The following is a 14,115-nucleotide window of genomic DNA, read 5'->3' on the forward strand; positions in this document are numbered from 1 at the left end:
GAGGAAACTGGAGTACCGCAGGCACAGGGAGAACATGCAAACTCCAGGCAGGTAGTACCATGGTTGGGATTTGAACCAGCAATGCTTTTTACTGCTAGGCAAGAGTGCTAACCACTACACCACTGTGCCGCCCAAATGATGGCCGCATTAGCCTCTTTAATGAGGGCCAGTGCTGCCTCCTCCATTTTATTCCCCTTCCTGGGCCTTTTTGGTGGAAGGCAGAGGGGAGGCACCTGGGATTGGGTGTGACTGGGCCCTGCCACCTCCTGGCTGACACTTCCCCCCGCCTCCTCCCGTGTGCCACATTCCAGAGCCTCATTCTGGCTGAGGTCTTCCTGTGTATGAAGAAGGGACATAGTTATAGTTTTTGGTTCAGCAATCACACACAATTTTCAGCTCATGACTGTTGCAAATTGAATGTTAATAAATAGAAAAGACTATCATTCTGACCCCAGCATTTTTCATTCCTGTCACAATCATTTGCCTCTACTGTCTATTGAAATATCAAACACTTTTTGTTAAATCATTCATTTGTTATAAAAAATAAAATCTAGTTATCAACAATCATTTTCCCCCCAAAAATATGTTTCCAAATACTATACCTGGCTCCATCTGGGCTCCTCAATTTCTTCCTGGATGGAAGGCCCAGGTTGGTCCTCAGAAGCCTCGGCTGGGGTTGAGGGAAGGGTGGAGGGAAGGGTGGATGGGAGGTTGGATGGAAGGGGGGAAGGAAGAGTCGAAAGCTATTCCCTGGCTTCAATCTGGTCACCCAGAAAATACATCCTGTTGTAGTACCACAGACTGGGTATACAGACATCATCTGCTGCTGCTCCTGATCTCAGGGACTTCTGGACCTTCAGATACTCCTTCCTATATGTGCTTCTCAAGCTACCTATTTTCGTTTTCAGAAACCTCATGTCTGCATTGAGGGCCCGAGTCTTTACAAATTCAAGCAGTGTCTGCAGCGATGCCTTCCTACATGCTTTATTGTGATATAAGCGGTTTTTCACCTCCCATAAAATTCTCATATCTCTGTATTTATCCAGGAATTCGCCCAGGAATTCTTGATCTTTAAATGGATGCATTATTTCTGCAAGACCAAACAAAAGACAAAAACACTCATCTCAGGCTTAGCTTTTCCCAATATAGGCCTCAATCTAGATTCAGTATAGGCTGCTCATGTCCCAAGTTAAAGTCTTACCTTCCTCTGCACACAGAACGTAGTTACGACACACGTGTGTTAGCTTTATATACACTGTGCATGCGTGAAACTCCGCCCACGTCTCCTGCCCCTGATGTTCTTTGTAGAATATTCCCCGCCTGTCTCTTTTGTCCCAGTGGGAGAGGAACATGGCGGAGACACAGCAGGTGCATAATAGCAGTAGCGAGGAGGAGCAAAGCCCGGAGCCAGAAACTTCACAATCCAGGAGGAGATTTAAGGCCTCCAACATGTCCTTTGATGAGATGTTGGAGATGGTCCACATCTTGAGGAGGAACGACTATGACGAGAATTATGGTCCGTACCAAAACACAAATATGAGAAAGGCCAAGATCATGACTAAAGTCGTGAAGAGCCTTCACAGGAATTTTGGGGTACGACGATCCAAGGATCAACTGAGGAAATGCTGGTCAGATCTGAAATTGAGGCAGCAGGATCAATACAGAAGGATCAAGAAAGTTCCACTAAAAAGTAAGTACTTGTCGTGTGTCCCTATTATTATTAGTAATAATAATAATAATAATAATAATAATATTACTTGCATGCTGCGCCATGTGCTTTTCTTTGCTGTTGGACATTTTAAAATGGCTACTTTCATGTTTGTGGGTGGCACAGTAATCGTTCGTAGTAAACATTGTTCGTTTGCCAACTAAATACAATATTTTTAGCTGATACAGGGTTAACTACATTTGGTCATGCTAATTTGTATTAAAAGAAGTTTAGGACATTTTTGTCTAGATGTCTTTGAAACTATAATGAATTGCAAACTTGATTCAGTGTAATGTAAGGAGAGGATACTCAGCAGCTGTTTACACATCTGGACTCAGGAGCACTAGTGTGGGACACCAGAGCACATTTTATATGGTGTCCCACACAGGTGTGTACATGTGTGAAACTTGTCCAAAAAAAGTATTCCAGCCTGGTAAAAAGGGAATTAATCATGTCTTCAACTTGGAACTCTGCCCAAACAGACAACTGTACCCCAATTCACAGAAATGTTTCATATTCCTATTTCTGGCCTCAAATATTTGTGTGCTAAGTATACCTTTTGTTTCATTCTCATAGGGGAGCAAAGACTCAGGGCGTCTCAGCACACCAGGGACCGCCCCCCACCTCCTGAAGAAGGGGAACAGAGGTCACCACAATCTGAGGATGTGGAGAAAGGAGAGGTAATGGAGATTGTTACCACAACAGGTGAGTGTCTGACACCCCAGATTCAGGTAAAAGATGTATGCCTGCATATTTATAATACATGGTGTGTATTTTATTTTTAAGGTGATGTACAGGTTGTGGAAGAACAATCTCGTCATTTCACCAGTGACAGTGCCCAAAGGCTAATCCAGGACATCATGTTTTGTAGCCGTGATTTAGTCTGTATAAAGCAAAAAACAACTGAGATTGAACAAAAACTGAAGAACATGATTGATGTCCTAGGAAGAATGTAAATACCCAAAAAATTGCACCTTTTTTTTATACCCCAAATTTTTTGAACATTTTAAAAGCCAAATTTTGAAGATGCACACAGTGTGTCAACATGTGCTCTCTGCCATCAGGGGATCTCAATGTACAGGTACAGGAAGTGGTTGCACCCCCAAAACACATCTATTGATCCCTGATGATGGGAGATAGCACATGTTGACATTGGGCATGGGATCAGGAGGCAAATTTCGAGTTTGGCTCCCAAATTGTGTGCATCTTCAAAATTTGGCTTTTACAGGGATGACTTCACCCCATCTGATGAAGGCAATATCAAGACATTTTGCACACTATAATGTCTGATCATTGCCTGCAGTGTTTAAATGTTGAACTTTGTACGTTCCATCCGACATCCGGGCCATTCCTCCCCACGTCCACATACAGAAACTCATGTGTCACCCGACACCACTGCCATCAACAAGATATTATGAAACCCCTTATAGTTAAAATAGTATGACCCCGAATGGGGTGGTGGGACGATGTGCTTCAGTTAGGAAAATCCCACCACTGGGCAAATTGGGAAGCTACAGTCTGCCATTCCTGTGGGGTTGAAGGAAACTGTGGAGTCAAACAAGAATAATCAAGTTTGTAATTTTACACATAAGCATTGCAAACAGATTAGACACAAACATTCTTGGCCAACATCAGTAAAACTTTTTTTGGAAGGAGTATTTAAAGGCAAAAATATACGGGCCCCACTTATCAGATTCCTCACCCCCTCTGAAGACCCCTTGGAAATATTTTAGGGGGGGTGGGGTTTTGTTTTAGACAGGTAACCCTCTCCACTAAGCAATTGAGTAACAAAGTAATGTGTGTTACTTTGGCCAGCCCCTCCTTAATTACACTATTGGCAGCCCACTGGACAGGAAGTGGTATAATACAAAAAAAATAAAAAATTTGATTCTACAATTACCTATCAAGATAATAGGAGAACAAAACTTTAAACAGTACCATTTGAAAGTATTCAGGCAGGCCCTTACCCTACATACTTTGGTGAATTCATCCATAAATATGAACACAAAAGAGGTTGGTATAGTGTGTATGGGTATGGCAAAGTCAGCAGATAGAGGATTGGTATCAGCTGACTTAGCGGTTGGTGGGGAGGGAGAGTTCCAAATGATTTTTAGCCCCCCCAAAAAAGCCTCTGGATTTAAGGACACAAATAACATTTTAGGGGGTGTTTAGGGTAAATTACTACAATGGAACTGACTAAATACATTGTTACATTACTAGGCTAGGTGTGTATAGGCCCATGATAGCATGCTGGGGAGGTTAGTGAAGTCAAATATGCATGAAGGACAAAAGCATTAACCGCTTTTTGCGATTCGGCACTGCGTTGCTTAAACTGACAATTACGCGGTTGTGCGATGTGGCTCCCAATCAAAATTGACATTTTTTTACCCACAAAAAGAGCTTCATTTTGGTGGTATTTGATCACCCCTGCGGTTTTTATTTTTTGCGCTATAAACAAAAAAATAGTGACAATTTTGAAAAAAACACATTATTTTTTACATTTTTAAATATCCCCCAAAAATATATAAAAAAAACTTTTTTTTTTCCTCAGTTTAGGCCGATACATATTCTTCTACATATTTTTGGTAAAAAATCGCAATAATGGTTTATTGATTGGTTTACGCAAAAGTTATAGCGTTTACAAAATAGGGGATAGTTCTATGGCATTTTTATTAATATTTTTTTTTTTTACTAGTAATGGTGGTGATCAGCGATTTTTATCATGACTGTGGCATTATGGCAGACACATCTGACATTTTTCACACATTTTTGGGACCATTGTCATTTATACAGCAATCAGTGCTATACAAATGAGTCCTGTGTAAATGACACTGGCAGTGAAGGGGTTAACCACTAGGGGGCAGTTTAAGGGTTAATTGTGTCCTGGAGAGTGCTTCTAACTGTGGGGGGGCGTGGCTACATGTGACACATCACTGATCTCTGCTCCCGATCACAGGGAGCTATGATCAGTGACACTGTCACTAGGCAGAATGGGGAGAAGCTTGTTTACATTAGCATCTCCCCATTCTTCCTCTCCACGAGGTGATCACGGGTATCCTCGCGGCAATAGAGTCCGCGGGACCCGCGACCCTCACGGAGGTCCTGACCAGTGGCGGCACGCCGATGTACATTGGCGTGTGCTGGTCGGGAACCGTTAAAAGCTTCCAGCATGCATGAGGACGAAGGGGACATTCACAGCATATTACAATCATGGTAATTAGGGAATGATGGAAGAAATAAAATACATTAGCAAACATTAAATACATATAATGTGATATTAAAGGAGAAAACTTACCCTAATATAGTCCCTCTGCAGGACCTGAATGATGGCAGAACAGGTCTCTGGAATAATGATCCCCAGAGCCTGGGGAGAGATGCCTGTCGAGAACTTGAGGTCCTGCAGGCTTCACCCAGTCGCCAAGTACCACAAGGTGGCAACTAGCCTCTGCTCGGGAGTGATGGCTTGCCCCATGCAGGTATCCTGCCTGCTGATATAAGATGTCAGCAAAGCCAGCAGACGGTGAAAAATGGGGTCCGTCATCCTGAGATAATTCCTGAAATCATCAGGATTATTCTCATGGATCTCACAAGCAAATACATGTGAGAGAATTGGTCATGCTGGAGCAACCAATTCTTGGTCCATGAACTCCTCCGCGCCCTGTTCATGGACTGAACTTGTATCAAAGTAAGAACCCCAACACCAACCCCAACAACAAGCCCCCGCACAGCATGAACTCTACCATGAGCACGAACATAAACATGGCTTCAAAACGGTTGGCTGGTCAGAACGAACTAAACAGAAAGCACTGAAAAATGGCAAGGCCTAAAAAGAACGATCTGAAAATCAGAAAGGAGCAGACAAGAACGCACTGATAATCAAATATGGTCCTATAAATGGCACGCACTGACAAACAAATGCGAAGTGACTACACGCATTGAAAAGCAGATACGAACCCACAAGCACAAACTGAAGAGAAGTAAAAGATCTGAAAAGCACAAGCCTGAAAAGCACGAATCGTCTCTCACCAAACTTCTACTAACACGAGATAAACACGAGATCAGCAGAAGGAGCTGAAAGGGTGGCGCACTGGCTATTGAACTTCCCTTTTATAGTCTCGTCATACGTGGTGTACGTAACCGCATTCTTGGCGGTCGGAATTTGGTATGATCATGTGTAGGCAAGACCGATTGAGCGGAATTCCATCAGAAAAACCATCAGAGTTTATTTCTGGTCATGTGTATGCGGCATAAGAGGAAATCCTGGAGACTCCTGATTTAAACAGGAATGCAATGAACTCTGATCAGGGGAGGGGGGGACACCACCTTCTGCATAGCGAATACACTAAGGTGGGGGGGGGTTACTGATATGAGGGGAACCCTTTTATCAGTGCACCCTTACCTTATTGTATTCACTCCAACCTTACACTGGCCTTGCGGCACTGTCACTGAACTCCTCTCCAGTGCACCAGTCAGGCTCTGACTGGAGCTCTGGGCTCCAGCTTGGTGGCTCTGGTTTTATCCTATAGTCTCCTCCCCATAGTCCACACACATTTGACTCCTCCCATGACCCCCATCCCGGTGACGCTCTCACTCTTGACTCCTCTCTAGACTCCCCCTCAGATACTGCAGAAATGATACAAGACAAGAGATAGTCAGAGATTGCAGACATGATACAAGAGATGGTCAGAGACTGAGGACATTATACAGGAGATGGTCAGATGCTGCAGACATGATACAGGAGATGCTCAGAGACTGAGCACATGATACAGGAGATGGTCAGATGCTGCAGACATGATACAGGAGATGGTCAGAGTCTGAGGACATGATACATGAGAAGGTCAGAGACTGCAGGCAATGATACAAGAGAGATTGAAAAATTGCAGACATGATACATGGCATCTGGTAACTGCTTTCTATGCAATAAAACCAGGGATTCTCCCAACCTACCTGTCCCATTCCAGTACCTTTCATCTCTTACCAGACTCTAGAGAGCCACAGCGTCAGCAAATCCCATTCTACCAGAAGTGTGAAATCTAAATAATTGCTCCCTATAAACTAGAACATATGACCATAAAACTGCACCCTGCAGAGGCACACTCGCAGTCTCCCACTCACAACAGCGGTGGCCCTCAACTCGACACCCGGGCTGGTATGGTGTGGCGGTGACATCTTCACCCCGTGCCGCACAGCCTGCCCTGGCAGACCTGCCTCCAGCTCTGCCCACTGGCACCGAGCGAAAGCGAATACAAGATCGGTTCGGATTGACTCGTGCGTCTCCGGGAATTGTGCATGTGTAGTTCCGAGCTGTGATGATCACAGCCATTTTTACTCACACTTTTCTCCTGCTATGGGCTTTTATGGACAGGAGAAAAGTGCCCTGTTTTTACAGGCTGCCTGTAAAAATATGGGCGGATGGCAACACTGGTCTTTATGGATCTTGTTTCTTCTGCAATACACACACACATACCTTCCTGCTCACAGTCCTCTAGTGAAAGTACACAAGGGTGTGCCAGAAGGACTGACTCCTTTGTGCATGAATGTCGTCATTCTCCACTGGCCAATCAAGAGACAGGAAACCTGGCATCTGGAAAAAGCCCAGGGAAAAGATGACATTGGCTGTCAAGGGATGTAACTGCCACATTGCTGGAAGGTGGAGGTGAGTATATTCGGAAGTTTGCTTCTGCTTTAAAGTTTGAGTTACATCATCCTCCATCAACCAATGAAGACTGCAGATGACTGGAACCCATGGTAGAAGATGCTGGTGCTGGTAAGGTACAGGAACCATTGGAAAACAGGTAAGTACTGATCCCTTTAGTTTTGTTTTAAAGCGGAACTAAACCCATTGATTTAAAGTGGTTGCAGATGGCTATTTTTTAATAATTACATTTTTTTAAAGTTCTGGTTATCTACTCTGGTGTTGCTCCGGTGTTGAGTGGCCCATTACCTCCTCTTCCAGAGTTGCACACTGGCACTCTCAGCTCCTCCTTTCCTGTGGGTGCCCCACATCAAGCTGTGTGCTGAGAGGACACCCATGTAGGAACAACCCCGCTCTGGCCTATGTGCATCCATAGAGTCTCCTGTAGGACCAGGAAGAGAGAGCAGCAGTGCTGCAGACGGGGACAGAGCTGGATTGTGAGAGGCCGCAAGTAAGTGTTTATGGAGTGGTATGGGGGGAACAAGTATTGGAAGGTTTTTTTTTTACCTTAAAATGATTGTAAACCTTTATAGATACCCAGTGAAGTGACTGGCCTTAGGTCATACAGAGATGAAACAAATCCTCCAACGTAAGTTATACCTGTTTATCTGGGTAAAGCAGAAAAAGAGGATGGAGAGCTGAAAATACACTCTGGAAAGCTCAGTGAGCTGATTGGATAGAAGGGACACACCCCATTTCACACAGTGACAGACACTGGTACTCTAATATCTGGGCACAGTGTATTAATATTTGGGACACAGACATGGGTACTCTAATATCTGGGCACAGTGTATTAATATTTGGGACACAGACATGGGTACTCTAATATCAGGGCACAGTATATTAATATTTGGGACACATGGGTACTCTAATATCAGGGCACAGTATATTAATATTTGGGACACATGGGTACTCTAATATCAGGGCACGGTATATTAATATTTGGGACACAGACATGGGTACTCTAATATCAGGGCACAGTATATTAATATTTGGGACACATGGGTACTCTAATATCAGGGCACAGTATATTAATATTTTGGACACGTGGGTACCCTAATATCTGGGCACAGAATATGAATATTTGGGACACAGACATGGGTACCCTAATATCTGGGCACAGTATATTAATATTTGGGACACAGACATGGGTACTCTAATATCTGGGCACAGTATATTAATATTTGGGACACATGGGTACTCTAATATCAGGGCACAGAATGTTAATATTTGGGACACATGGGTACTCTAATATCAGGGCAGTGGGCACAGTATATTAATATTTGGGACACAGACATGGGTACTCTGATATCAGGGCACAGAATATTAATATTTGTGACACATGGGTACTCTAATATCAGGGCACAGTATATTAATATTTGGGACACAGACATGGGTACTCTGATATCTGGGCACAGTATATTAATATTTGGGACACAGACATGGGTACTCTGATATCTGGGCACAGTATATTAATATTTGGGACACAGACATGGGTACTCTAATATCAGGGCACAGTATATTAATATTTGGGACACATGAGTACTCTAATATCAGGGCACAATATATTAATATTTGGGACACGTTGGTACCCTAATATCTGGGCACAGTATATTAATATTTGGGACACAGACATAGGTACCCTAATATCTGGGCACAGTATATTAATATTTGGGACACAGACATGGGTACTCTAATATCTGGGCACGGTATATTAATATTTGGGACACATGGGTACTCTAATATCCGGGCACAGTATATTAATATTTGGGACACAGACATGGGTACTCTAATATCAGGGCACAGTATATTAATATTTGGGTACTCTAATATCTGGGCACAGTATATTAATATTTGAGACACATGGGTACTCTAATATCAGGGCACAATATATTAATATTTGGGGCATGTTGGTACCCTAATATCTGGGCACAGTATATTAATATTTGGGACACAGACATGGGTACTCTAATATCTGGGCACAGTATATTAATATTTGGGACACATGGGTACTCTAATATCAGGGCACGGTATGTTAATATTTTGGACACAGGGGTACTCTAATATCAGGGCACAGTGTATTAATATTTGGGACACAGACATGGGTACTCTGATATCAGGGCACAGTATATTAATATTTGGGACACAGACATGGGTACTCTGATATCTGGGCACAGTATATTAATATTTGGGACACAGACATGGGTACTCTGATATCTGGGCACAGTATATTAATATTTGGGACACAGACATGGGTACTCTGATATCGGGCACAGTATATTAATATTTGGGACACAGACATGGGTACTCTAATATCTGGGCACAGTATATTAATATTTAGGACACATGGGTACTCTAATATCAGGGCACAGTATGTTAATATTTTGGACACCGGGGTACTCTAATATCAGGGCACAGTATATTAATATTTGGGACACAGACATGGGTACTCTGATATCTGGGCACAGTATATTAATATTTGGGACACAGACATGGGTACTCTGATATCTGGGCACAGTATATTAATATTTGGGACACAGACATGGGTACTCTGATATCTGGGCACAGTATATTAATATTTGGGACACAGACATGGGTACTCTGATATCAGGGCACAGTATATTAATATTTGGGACACAGACATGGGAACTCTGATATCTGGGCACAGTATATTAATATTTGGGACACAGACATGGGTACTCTGATATCTGGGCACAGTCATTTTAGAAAACAGATTTTTAAGGTGGGCATACTTTCTAAGAAGCATGGAGGACTCCAGAACAAACTGCAGCGCTAAGATAAAACGATGCTGCAGTTATCATGGTCGTCTTCGGGAGATTAGACGATCTCAGGTTCCTTTGAAGAATGTGGATGATTGTTGGAAGTTCTCTGGCGAAGGGAAAGGTTACCAAAGGTACCTGGCTGTGAACATAACGAAGCCGGGCTGCAATCCCCACTGCCGCCATTAGGGGGAACCCCCTCTCCCCTGTTGCAGAACGTGACGTTGGAGATGGTTTGAAGACAAGTCACAGGGAAAGGATTCTTACTGGGAATTTCTCCTTCTCCCACATCCCGACACAACTGTGTATAGCGTGGATGGGAGCACGATCCCGGGCTCTGCAATCCAGGGCTGGAAGTCACTGGCATGCCTGTAAGTAGACGCACCTTCACATTCCATTCTCCAGCCCGGCGATCCATGGCAGTGACAGCTGGCAATGTGTGCCAGGATCCCTCATCATGTGTGATCGGGGGGACCAGACTGATTTTTAGGGGGGGTCTATGGAGATCCGAGCGCCATTTCATCTCCCTATAGATACATGTGAGCAGTCTGAGATGTGAGAGTAGAGGAGGATGATGAGGGTGATGATGAGGGTTATGGTGGGTTCTTCTGGTACAGGTTGGTGGCCAGGAATGCACTCCATGTGTATGGGGGGGGGGGGGGGGGGATGGTCGCTCCATGCTGTCTATCTTTAGCCCTGTGCATATTTTGGGGATGCTGTAGAAGCGATCTTCTTATTAATAATGTATGGCTATCTTTCAGCCATTTCCCTCTCCTATTCCGGGCTGTGGATGCAGATGCCAGCATTTCCCCCCGATTTTTTTTCACCATCTTCTCTCTAATAAAATATTGATTGAATCTTTTTTCTCCTCTCTAGGATGGGGGTGTTGTAAGGAAGAACAGTATGCTGCAGATAGCAACAGCACTGATCAGCTAAGGAGAACCTTGTGACAGCTAGCAGGCACCTTCCTAAACCTGCTGCTGGATCTCAGCACAAAGGGATTTACTCAACAATTCCTCCTTCATTCATCTCATCCCTACACATTTCTTCTTTTACCCTCATCACAGCCACCAAAGGATTCTGCCAACTACACAAAGGATTTGATCTGCAGCTCCCATATCCTCCACTTGCATTGATTTAGATGTATTTCTGCACCCTGTTTGCCTATGTGGATATGCAAGGTAGAACAGAGAAGAGCATAATCCCACCATGTCCAGTGCTTTAACCCAGCAGACTAAGGGATCTGTGTCTTCAAGTCCAGGTATGTACGCCAAGCCTGTCCTCTGCCTGAATCTATGCAAATGTGATTCTTTAACAAGCCTTGTAGACATCTGCGTTCCACGTATACCTGTAGTAGCTGTTGCATCTTCCATCTTCTGTAAACACCATGACCGTGGTTATAAGCAAGAATGGAGCACAGTGTGAATTTTATGTACACCTTTTCATCAAAATGCAGCCCGTGAAAACCAAATACTGATATTGTTGATTTGTAATGGGAAATGTGAAGCATGTTTTATATTGGATGTGCTAATGCTCAGGAAAATGCAAATATTTGTATCAGCTTTTCCTTTTCAGTAGGAGTCAATTCCACATCACTATTTCTGTTATTAGTTCTATGGGAAAAAAAACAAAAAACAAAAAACATTCTTCTAGTGGTTTTAGTTAAGCACGTGCACAATATGGTGGTCTTCACTACGGGCCTTCACCTGCTCCAATCACATATTGATGCAGGACAGTTGTACAAATGCAGGTTCTATTCTAGGCCCTGCGAGTGGAGGAGGCCTGGACTTTGATCCACTGCGATCTCTTGTGGAATAACAGGTTACAACCATGTCATATAGATCAAAACAAAGATTCAAAGCACATCAGATCATTTTAGTGTATGCAGGCATGTGATCAATTATATAAGATAAAAAATAGACCCCCAACTTCACGTGTACATATTTAGCTCAGTGATCATGTCCCATTAATGGGTGCAGAAAATGGTTTGAAGTCGACTGATCGCTAAATGTTTCATTCTTGGCATTCTTCAGATGATATTATTGACTCATTCCTTGCCAACACATATCACATCCTTTATGGTTGCCTCGGAAACCAGATATATGGAAATTGAAAGGTGATCATGTTTTAAAAGTTCAGAGTAAAAAAAAAAATATCAACAAGTTATTCAAAATTTCTATTTAAGCTGTACTGATGTTACATTCTAATTAACCATTTTACATAACATTTTAAATTCTAATTTCAAAATGAATGTTGTGTAGTAGCAGCCAGAGTACAGCTCATTACCATAACCTATATATTGTGCTTCTGAAGTTCATCGCTAGACTGCTTGCAGTGGCAGTGTAATAGGAAAGGATTATACATTAAATCATCTGTAATATATATCTGTCATGGGTAATTTTTTCCAAATTTGAATATAATTTCCAGTGACATTTTACTAGGGGGCATGTAGGCAAACACTAGGTTGTCATAGATTACAATAACCCAAACAAGACACTGTCATTGGGCACATGTAGATCAAGATTCCTTTGCTGTGTTTGTGCATACATACAGATGCATGTATACATATACTTGTATGTGTGTGTGTATATGTGTATATATATATATATATATATAGAGAGAGAGAGAGAGAGAGAGAGAGAGAGAGAGAGAAAGAGAGAGAGAGAGAAAGACATACATTGAGGGTATTGCTTCTTGCTCAAAGGAGCAAGTCATTGCAACTGTAGAATTCATATTTTCTTCTTAAATATGCTAGCATATTTTCTGAAAAAGAATTGAAATGGCATATATTCAGAAGCTGATAGTTCTGGAAAATAACATTTGGAAACGTTGCCTGTACGGATGTTTGTGTTTTATTCTATACATCAGCCATGTAATAATGTTTCAATTTGATTTGTTGTTCCGTTAATGCTGTTTGTAGTTCACATGCTGATTTATATAAAGACTGGAAAAATGAGCATTGCATTCCTGCAGGTCTATCATAAGTGATCATTCATTTTATGTTAAAGAAAAGAAAATAGCTTGCCTTATTTTAGCAATGGTGTACAGAATGGTGCCATTATCACTGCTACTTTCTGTTATATATTGCCACTATATTGCCATTCATAACACCATGAACATTCCAGCAATCATCATGATTGTGATGGCTGTTGTTCTGTATGCTCAACCAGTGTTCACAATATGCCATATTCCACAGTGATGTCACTTGTTCTCGGTAAAATATCTGTAGCTAATTTGACAAAATGGCTGCTTCCATCTTTTGTGAGTGGAAACCATACATTAAAGTAGGGGATTGGGAATCGGAGAAAGATAAGTACTTATGTTAAATAAAGCTATCCTGCTTGGTGATGGCCTGTTGGTCATAGATATTGCAATCCACTTCTGGGACCTGTAGGCAGTTTCACCAAGTTTCTGGTATTAAAGTCTCAGCCCCTCAGGAATTCTAAATCATTCCAACATGCTCTGAAGCTGGACTGCACTCCCATTCTCCATTATTTAATAAACCCATTTTTGAACCTAACATATTCAATTTATAAATTGTTGTTTCTGGCTTGGCTTAATGTAAAAAAATAATAATAATTATATATATATATATGTATATGTGTGTGTGTGTGTGTGTGTATATATATATATATATATATATATATATATATATATATATAGATAGATAGATAGATAGATAGATAGATAGATAACATTTACAGATGTTAGATGTGTATTGTGAATCGGATCTATTATTTCTGCCTTACAATTATAAGTAACATATAATTATTTAGATCTGTGTGTGTGTATGGTGTTATGACTGTCGTCGATGTAGTCATAAGAAGTCAAAACCCTAGCTCCCCCCCAGTGACCATCCTGTGCTAAATATAGAAAGTTCCTGGACAGAGGAGGGAGTTTTAGATGCTTGTATTGCCCCAGTGTTCCCTGTG

The 14,115-nt window shown here is 42.1% G+C and overlaps 1 protein-coding gene across 1 annotated transcript in view; it reads left to right on the top strand.

Annotated features, from left to right (window-relative positions):
• Positions 1-10,411: 10,411 nt before the first annotated feature.
• Positions 10,412-14,115, top strand: part of GRIN2B (glutamate ionotropic receptor NMDA type subunit 2B) — a 969,425-nt gene continuing 965,721 nt past the window's right edge. Inside the window, exons 1-2 of the mRNA XM_077452507.1 lie at positions 10,412-10,554; positions 11,060-11,444. The gene's annotated coding sequence lies outside the window, so the exon portion shown is untranslated. The remainder of the gene's footprint in view (positions 10,555-11,059; positions 11,445-14,115) is intronic.

The sequence above is a fragment of the Lithobates pipiens genome, unplaced genomic scaffold, assembly GCF_037356315.1.
Source record: "Lithobates pipiens isolate NorthernLeopardFrog02 unplaced genomic scaffold, aLitPip1_a1.2 Scaffold_23, whole genome shotgun sequence".
Lineage (NCBI taxonomy): Eukaryota > Metazoa > Chordata > Amphibia > Anura > Ranidae > Lithobates > Lithobates pipiens.